General features: G+C 33.8%; 1 long non-coding RNA gene across 8 annotated transcripts; it reads right to left on the bottom strand.

Annotated features, from left to right (window-relative positions):
- Positions 1 to 3148: 3148 nt before the first annotated feature.
- Positions 3149 to 7917, bottom strand: LOC126692810 (uncharacterized). Of its 8 annotated transcripts, none has more exons than XR_007645094.1 (5): positions 7272 to 7917; positions 6847 to 6890; positions 6133 to 6563; positions 3986 to 4351; positions 3149 to 3853 (listed from the first exon to the last, which is right to left on the bottom strand). It is a non-coding gene; the product is annotated as an uncharacterized LOC126692810 (long non-coding RNA). The 8 variants fall into 8 exon arrangements; XR_007645091.1 differs by having other exon boundaries at positions 6133 to 6585; positions 7272 to 7916; XR_007645092.1 differs by lacking the exons at positions 6847 to 6890; positions 7272 to 7917 and having other exon boundaries at positions 3149 to 3393; positions 3582 to 3630; positions 3731 to 3853; positions 6133 to 6840.
- Positions 7918 to 8130: the final 213 nt, after the last annotated feature.

The raw sequence follows: 8130 nt of genomic DNA on the forward strand, positions 1-8130 counted from the left end.
GTGCCTTTAATAGGATTAAGACGTAGGACATAATGAATGGAAGCTAACCCACGAGTTGAGTGGTTTTGGGTGCCTAACACCTTTCCAAAATCGTACTTAAACTCCAAATGCATACTTTGGTAGTAAGACTAGTCCTTCCACATAAGCGCACTATATTCATGGTTCCTAGACTATAAAACTAGGTGGTGACTCCTTGTGTTTTCTCCGCCCTGGTCCACTCAGACAAGGCGTACCCCCCCCCCCCCGGTTGTCCCCTCATACACTACATCTACGTTGCTGCAATTTAAGATACTTTAGATTTTTATCAACTTAGAAATTATAGGAGAAGAAAATTTTATATATATATATATATATTTTAAAATCTAAAAATAAATTCTACAATATGGTGAAGTTACTTGGCGCAATCATAACATCTAAACCCAACTTTTATTATATAGTATACGATTCTTAAATGCATGCCAATTTTGGATTCCATATTCTTAAAATGTATGCCAATTGGATGTTATTTACTATCAAATCCACAAACTCATCTTTTATGTATTATTTTAAGGCGGAAAGCACATTTTAGTCCCTACATTTTCAGGTTATTCCTATTTTAGTCCCTACATTTTATTTTTACCGCTTTTAGTCCTTATGCTGAAAAATGCTTCCCATTTTGGTCCCTGCCATTACATCAAAAACGTAGAAAGCTGACGTGGCAAATGGCAGGAATAAATAATACTAAATTAATGTTCATGTGGACTAAATTAATAATAAAAAATGTTTTTTGGCATTAAAAAATGTCACGTCAGCATCTAAATTAAAAAAATTAATTTATTAATTTTAACTAAATAAAAAAAATTAAAAACTAAAAATCATATGAATTGAGATCTAAGTGTGTCTTGAACAAGAACAACAAGAACACAAATCCAGATCCAAGAACACAAACCCAGAAATTTAAAAAAAGAGAAAAAAGAAAAAGAAAAGAAAAAGCTTTCTCTGTAGCTCGGGTGTGTTATATTGTTGATTGAATATCTACTCTCAATTTACATTTTTCTCTGTAACCAAACAAAACCCAATACAAGCAAACATAAAATCGAAGCAAACAAGCTGCATATTATGTATATATATAAATATAGAAACTATACATCAATGAAGAAAAACGAGAAAACAAACATTAAAACTTTTTGGGTACAAAATTTCAAAAGATATCAGAACTTACAATAATTACTAGGCTACCAAAATCCTTGAAAATTAGCATCCTCTACCAAACACCCCAGAAATTTTTTTCCTCTTCCTCCAAACTCACAACAGAAGAACCCGTCCTTGTGGTATTTGATCGAACAGGTGCACGGCAAATAGGACAAGCAGCGACCTTGGCAAGCCAAGAGTCAACACACCTCATGTGGAACACATGACCACAAGCAGAGAGCTTTCTACACCACTGGGCGTCTTTGAAAGCGTCAAGGCAGACCACACAATCATCGTCTCCTCCAGGAACGACGTCGCTATTCCGGCGGTGGGGTTGGCTACGTTTTAATTGGAAGCGGGGGAGGGCGTCAAGAATTGTAGGGGAAAGGCTAGAGGGAGGCACGGTGGTGGCGGTGGCAGTGGTGGGAGAGAGAGAGGTGGAGGAGGAGTAGGCGGTGGATCTGAAAGAGAAGCATAGAGGATCTGGGTTTTTTTTTTTTTTTTTTTTTTTTTTTAAAATTTTTTTTTTAAAATTTTTGGGTTTATTTTCTTGTTGTTCTTGTTCAAGATACACTTAGATCTCAATTCATATGATTTTTAGTTTTTAATTCTGTTTTTAATTTTTTTATTTAGTTAAAATTAATAAATTAATTTTTTTTTAATTTAGATGTTGACGTGGCATTTTTTAATGCCAAAAAATATTTTTTATTATTAATTTAGGCCACGTGGACATTAATTTAGTATTATTTATTCTTGCCGTTTGCCATGTCATCTTTCTCCGTTTTTGATGTAACGGCAGGGACTAAAACGGGAAGTGTTTTTTAGGATAGGGACTAAAAGCGGTAAAAATAAAATGTAGGGACTAAAATGGGAATAGCCTGAAAATGTAGGGATTAAAATGTGCTTTCCACCTTATTTTAAACTACAAAAACTTGAATTTAAATAATTGGTTGACGACATAACTATTAATTTTTTATCATCTTGAAATTTCGCAAATATGAAAAATATTCATAGATGTAATCTAACGGTAGATTTGTAACTTGAACCATCACACACATTTCAAACTATAAGGACCAACTATATTGTTTTCCCTAAATTCAGTCAAAACACAATTGTTTCATATGAGGAAAGCTTATCACCATTTACATGGTATTTGGTATTGTAAAAAACTATAACAACCAACAATATATATTGTTTTCCCTATATTCAGTCACAACACGATTGTTTCATACGTGGAAAGCTTTATCACCATTTAGATGGTATTTGGTATTGTAAAAACTATGACCCAAGATGATTAAAATTATTTGGATTTCCTAGCAGTGAATTTTGCAGCGGCAATTCTATTGCATATGCACCCCCTTAAATTAAAGGATATACAGTGGAGTTGTCACTTATTTAATAACATGAAAAATTAAGAAAATTTTGATTTTAATAAATTTACACACACTACAAGATAAGAGGACTATTGCGGTGGGCCAAAAGTGCCGCTAAAGGTACATTTGACCTTTAGCAGTGGGTGCTATTGCGGCGGTTCTTCCTGCCACTGTTGCGGTGCCGCTATAGATCTATTGCGGCTGTAACAAAAAATGCCACAATAAATCTACCATTTAGAGCGATTTTGGTTTATAGTTGCAGGCAGAAAACTGCCGCTATATGAGGTTAGAATTTGGGTCAATTGTCCTTTAGCGGCGAGATATGTGCGCTGCTATAGGGTTTCATGTACAATAGAACATATGCTCCTTTTAGCAGCGGTTGAGCTTCAATTATAACATAATTTTAGACCTTTAGCGGCGCTTTTTGCCCGCCACTATAGGTTAATTTTTTTCCCTAGGTTTGAAAACCACAATCCTTTTACAAAGAACCTATAATAATTTTAGTTCTACCGAGACAATACCACAAATGTCTCCAAACTAAAATTATATTAACATAGAAATATATTATCAAATACATAACATTATCTATAACCATCATCATAAGATTAACAAAAAAAAGATGTGGTCCTTTGAATAAAACAACCGCTTAAATTAAGCTAATACCATAATCAAAGTTTCAAAGTGTTTAAAAATATCCTTCAACATTTACAAAAAATGCGGTTGTTCAAATGTAGTTCTTTGTACACAAAAAGTCATCGAACACCAACATTAAACTTATAAGTTGCTTGGGTTGATGGGATGCAGCTGATGATTTTTGGAGAGTTGGAGATTATTGGACTAGAGGAACTTCCTACATACAAACCAAGATTACTCAATAAGTGGATATAAATGGATTGAATAGAATGACAAGAAAAGCTTAGAGATTTAGGACTTTTCATCTTGCTCATTCAGTAAGTGCATACAAACCAAGATTACTCAATAACGTGAGAATAGTTATTTATGAGAATTAGAGCAAATCTTCCATAGTAAAGTCATAACCTTAAAATGTAAAGGATACATTGAAGGGTGGAAGTCCCAAAACTTCATCCTGCCATCCATGAAACAAATCAACTAGGCAATGGTCTTGCAGCAAGAAAAAGAGAGCTTAAATATGCACAAAGTTAATTCAAGTTAAAATAACATCATACACTTGCTTTACCAAAAAGTAGTACCATACTTCTTGAGGTGGAGGTCATTAGCTTGAATCTCACCTTCCATCTACCCTTGGGGAAGGTGAGATTCAAGCTCATCTAGAATTCGTGATAAATCACCTACCATTAAACGAGATATCATTCAGTTTACTTCAATATGTTCAAAACTAGATTTTTAATTTGAACTCAAACCTTGTCGGTAAAAGAATTACAACCATAAAGCATCAATGCCTTCAAGCATATTTTACATACCTTTCTTTCCACTTCTAATAATACCATAACGAACTCCAATATGTTGTAGAAAGCCAATCAATTAATAGTTGACATGCACCAACAATACAAACAATTAGTCCAATCTTAACACAGCCAAATCTCAAATAATTGTATTAGAACATAATGAATTCTTTAAGAAAAAACACACAAACATTAAGATATAATTTTAAGGAGAAGAAACTAACTAAAGAGAGGTTCTGAAACTCTAATCATTAAGGCAAAATATAATGAGTGATAACAAAAGTATTAACTACACTCATCATCACTACAGAGAGTACCTTAAGTCTTTCACCAACTTCACTTACTTTGGTCACATGAACTTATAATGCCTCTTCTTTTTGCAATCTGCCAAAGAGAAAAGAATATATATAAACCTTAGTTAATTCTCAGACTTGACAGACAAGAGCATTAAAACCCCATAAATTTCCAAATAGTGAAATGGGTATTCAGAATTTGCATAAATAATATTAAAAAAAAGAGATGTCTTCAAATCCACAACATAAAAAAATAACAAAAATATACTTCACTTTATCTCTTTTATACATTATTTTAGATTAAGTATCTATGTTGGTTTACACAAAAATATTACTTATGAGATGACACTTCCCATTGTTATTTGTGCCATTTTAGAAAAAAGTTTTGAAGTTGCAATTAATTTCAAGAGGTAATGTATAGATAGTATCCGGACAAGAAGAGTAAAATGAAAAGTTATTTGAAAAGAGTCGAATTACATGTATCAAATTTTTCATAAAAAGATTTACATATTCTTTCATGTGACATCACACTTGGACCCAATGATCCATCACAACATAAAAGGCAAGGGGGGGGGGGGGGGTGAATTTTTTGGCTCGCTAGACTTATTGTTCTTAAAAGACTTTTGTTGGCCATCCATAGTATTTTTAGGCATTCCTTAGATACAATAGAGGAGCCATATTGTAAGTATTGGGAGGTATTGCACACAATGTAAATATTCTCAATGGCTAATATTGAGAGTTAAAAAGTCAACTTTCAATATTAGGCCATGTTGCAACATATTTAAAATAGCGTGACCAGAATGCTAAGCAAATGCTACATGTAATAGTTTGAATCTCTTACTGCAATTTTTGGTCCTGCATCTTCATGTCAAATGGCAAAAATTAATTATAATGTGTCATTCACTAACAAGGAAAAGACTAATGTGTTTAGTCAAAAGGCATTACTACAACAATACAAAATAAATTGGTAAACAAAACAAATGGGGTAATGGGTTTGGTTGGGTCAATTAATGAAGGGTTTTTTTATTTTTATTTTTTTATATATCATCAAATAAGAGTTATGATTTCAAATTTCACCTACGCAAAAAAAAAAAAAAAAACACCAAAGCATTTACTCAGAATGATTGATGATTAGACCTAATCCAACAGAGCCATTTACTTTCCACCATAAAATGCAAATCAAGGTTGTGAGATAATTTATTTGTTACGTATTCAGACTATTCCAATCAATCAAACTTCAATTTCAAAGCCCCTTTTCCATAGTAATTATCCTCAAAATCTTTTAACCAAGCAACTCAAGAGGATATAATCCTATAACTAACAATCGGATGCAGGAAAAGTGGCAATGAGACTATATCTAAGTATCACATCCTAAACTTATTCAAATTATACTTATTCAAATCCACAGTTTAAACAAACACATATTTGTAAGTATCACAGCTCATGCTACTCGAACAAGGAGACAATATCTAAGGATGTCTTTTTAGACAAAATCATGGAAGACAAGAAGAAAATCATGCTCAACAATACATCAATTCAAGTGGCAATGTAGCACCCAGTAGATATTAAATTATCATCAATATTATTAGTCCAGGCACATCTTCACATTGAATAAGTAAAAATCAACATAAATGGTTTGCATAAGCAAAGGGGTCCTCAATCCAATTTGTATGCATAAGCATAGGGATCCTCAATCCAAATTGTACATTAAGCAAAGCAAAGAGCAAACACAGTACTTTCAAACTAAAAAAACTTGCACTTTTTCTCCGTTCTTCAACAAACAAATAAATAGGAAAAAAAAAACTTAGAAAATTCACAACATACACTGGATTGTCAATGATATTGTCTAAATGAACTGAGACAAGGCCTTACCTTCAACTCAAAAGTTGATTTCAGAAAATTGATTGTTTATAGAAATACAATGAAGCTTCCAATCACATTTGTTGAATTCCCAGACAGAATGATACATGAAACATGAACATGATTAGAAAATTTTCACCAAAAACATAGAGAAAAGAACCAATCAGTATCAAGACTTTGTTTTTCTATAGGGACCTTTTAATTTGTTAACTTTTCTTAGCACAAGCTAGCTAGTTTGCTAATTCAAATCAAATGGAAATGAAGAGCCAATATATATTTTCATCTCCAATTTAAGGTGGTTTTCCTCTACTTTTGTTCAGAAAATATATAATCCTATAAGTCCTAACAACAAACAATAGTATTCACGGATTACCTGCTTTTAGACCACAAGTGAAAAAAGGAGTCCCTCTTCAGTCTCAAGAAAAACAACATGTTAGAAATTCCTACAAGGACAAAAAAGAATGCCTACTCAAGGCAGCCGTCCAATCATACAATTAGTCTCAAGAAAAACAATTTCAGCTCACAATGCCAAGCATAACTTGAAACATTTTCCACTTTGTTATTCAATCAAACAGAAATTCCCAATCCAGAATCTCAAGATATATACAAGGATTAGTTCCTCAAGAGTAAATAAGAAATTCAAATTACAATCACAATATCATTATATTGCACAAGTCATTAACTAAATATTCTTACAAAAGATAATTAATAGATTGAGAAATTTACCTTGCCATAGTCTCTCCAAACTCTAAGAGCTATCTGAGGTCCTCCTATATATATAAATAAAAAATAAAAAAATTATACATTATAATTTTCTGTGTATTGCTCTTCCCTAGCAACACCAAAACACATAATATCCTTTTCAATGTATATGGCATAACTACAGTTCTCACAAATCTCTCCATCCAACTCACTACATATATACAATTCCCACAAATACCAATACACATAATATCCATTTGATGAAGAAGAAGCAGATAGATAAAATAAAAACAATGACACTCATTAATCAACCAAAAAAAAAAAAAAAAACTTATAGTGGAACTCCGGCGAGATGAGTGGGTCGAGATGAGTTAGTCTCCAGGGAGTGGGATCTTTGGCGAACCAAATTTCAAAACCAAATGGATCTGAAGGTGGAACCCATTGGATACCTGACCCATCGGCAGGAGAGAATGCGAGGCAATGGGAAGACTGGGCCTAGGCCTAGGCCTGGGTTGGAGTCGGACTTGAAGAGAGTGGTGATGGCGAGGATGCGAGGCGGCTGCGACGGCGGCGAAGATGGAGTTGATGGCAGCAGACGAAGCTTGCGGAAGCTTGGTTATGGAGGATTTGAGAGAGAGAGAGAGAGAGAGAGAGAGAGCGCGTGTGTAACGGAATTGAAGTGAAAACCTAAATGGGAAGGCCCAAAAAAATAGAGGGAAATTTTGGGGCTATAGAGGGAAATTTAAAGGTCTATTGCGACGGTCTAACCCGCTGCTATAACTAAGAAAAAGCACCGCAAAATAGGTACTTATTGCAGCAGTCATCTCAACGCTGCTACAATTACATATTGTAGCAGTTTTCCATACTGCCGCTATAGCATCCCCGCAAAATGCTATATTTATTGCGGTAGGTTTTTGGAGTGCCACTATATCTAAGTTAACGCCGCTAAAACACATATTGTGGCGGTTCTATATACTGCCGCTGTAGTACACCACAAAAGACTAGAATTACTATGGCGGTCCAATGGAATGCCGCAATAGATCCCATGTACAGTGGTGGTTCAAAAAAGCATCGCAATATGCAACATATAGCGGAAGTTTTTGCACCCGTTGCAAAAAAAACCACTGCAATAGCTTGTTTTTCTTGTAATGACAAACATTTATACAAAAAATTAGAATATTAGAAAATGAGATTGAATCCTAGTTACAATTTAAGCAAAAAGGAAAACAATATACACAAATAATCTAATGAATGTCCCTTAACTAGGGTTTGGAGGCCAAGTTTCGAAATGGTAAAGTATTAGGTAGA

This window comes from Quercus robur, chromosome 7, assembly GCF_932294415.1.
Source record: "Quercus robur chromosome 7, dhQueRobu3.1, whole genome shotgun sequence".
NCBI classification, from domain to species: domain Eukaryota; kingdom Viridiplantae; phylum Streptophyta; class Magnoliopsida; order Fagales; family Fagaceae; genus Quercus; species Quercus robur.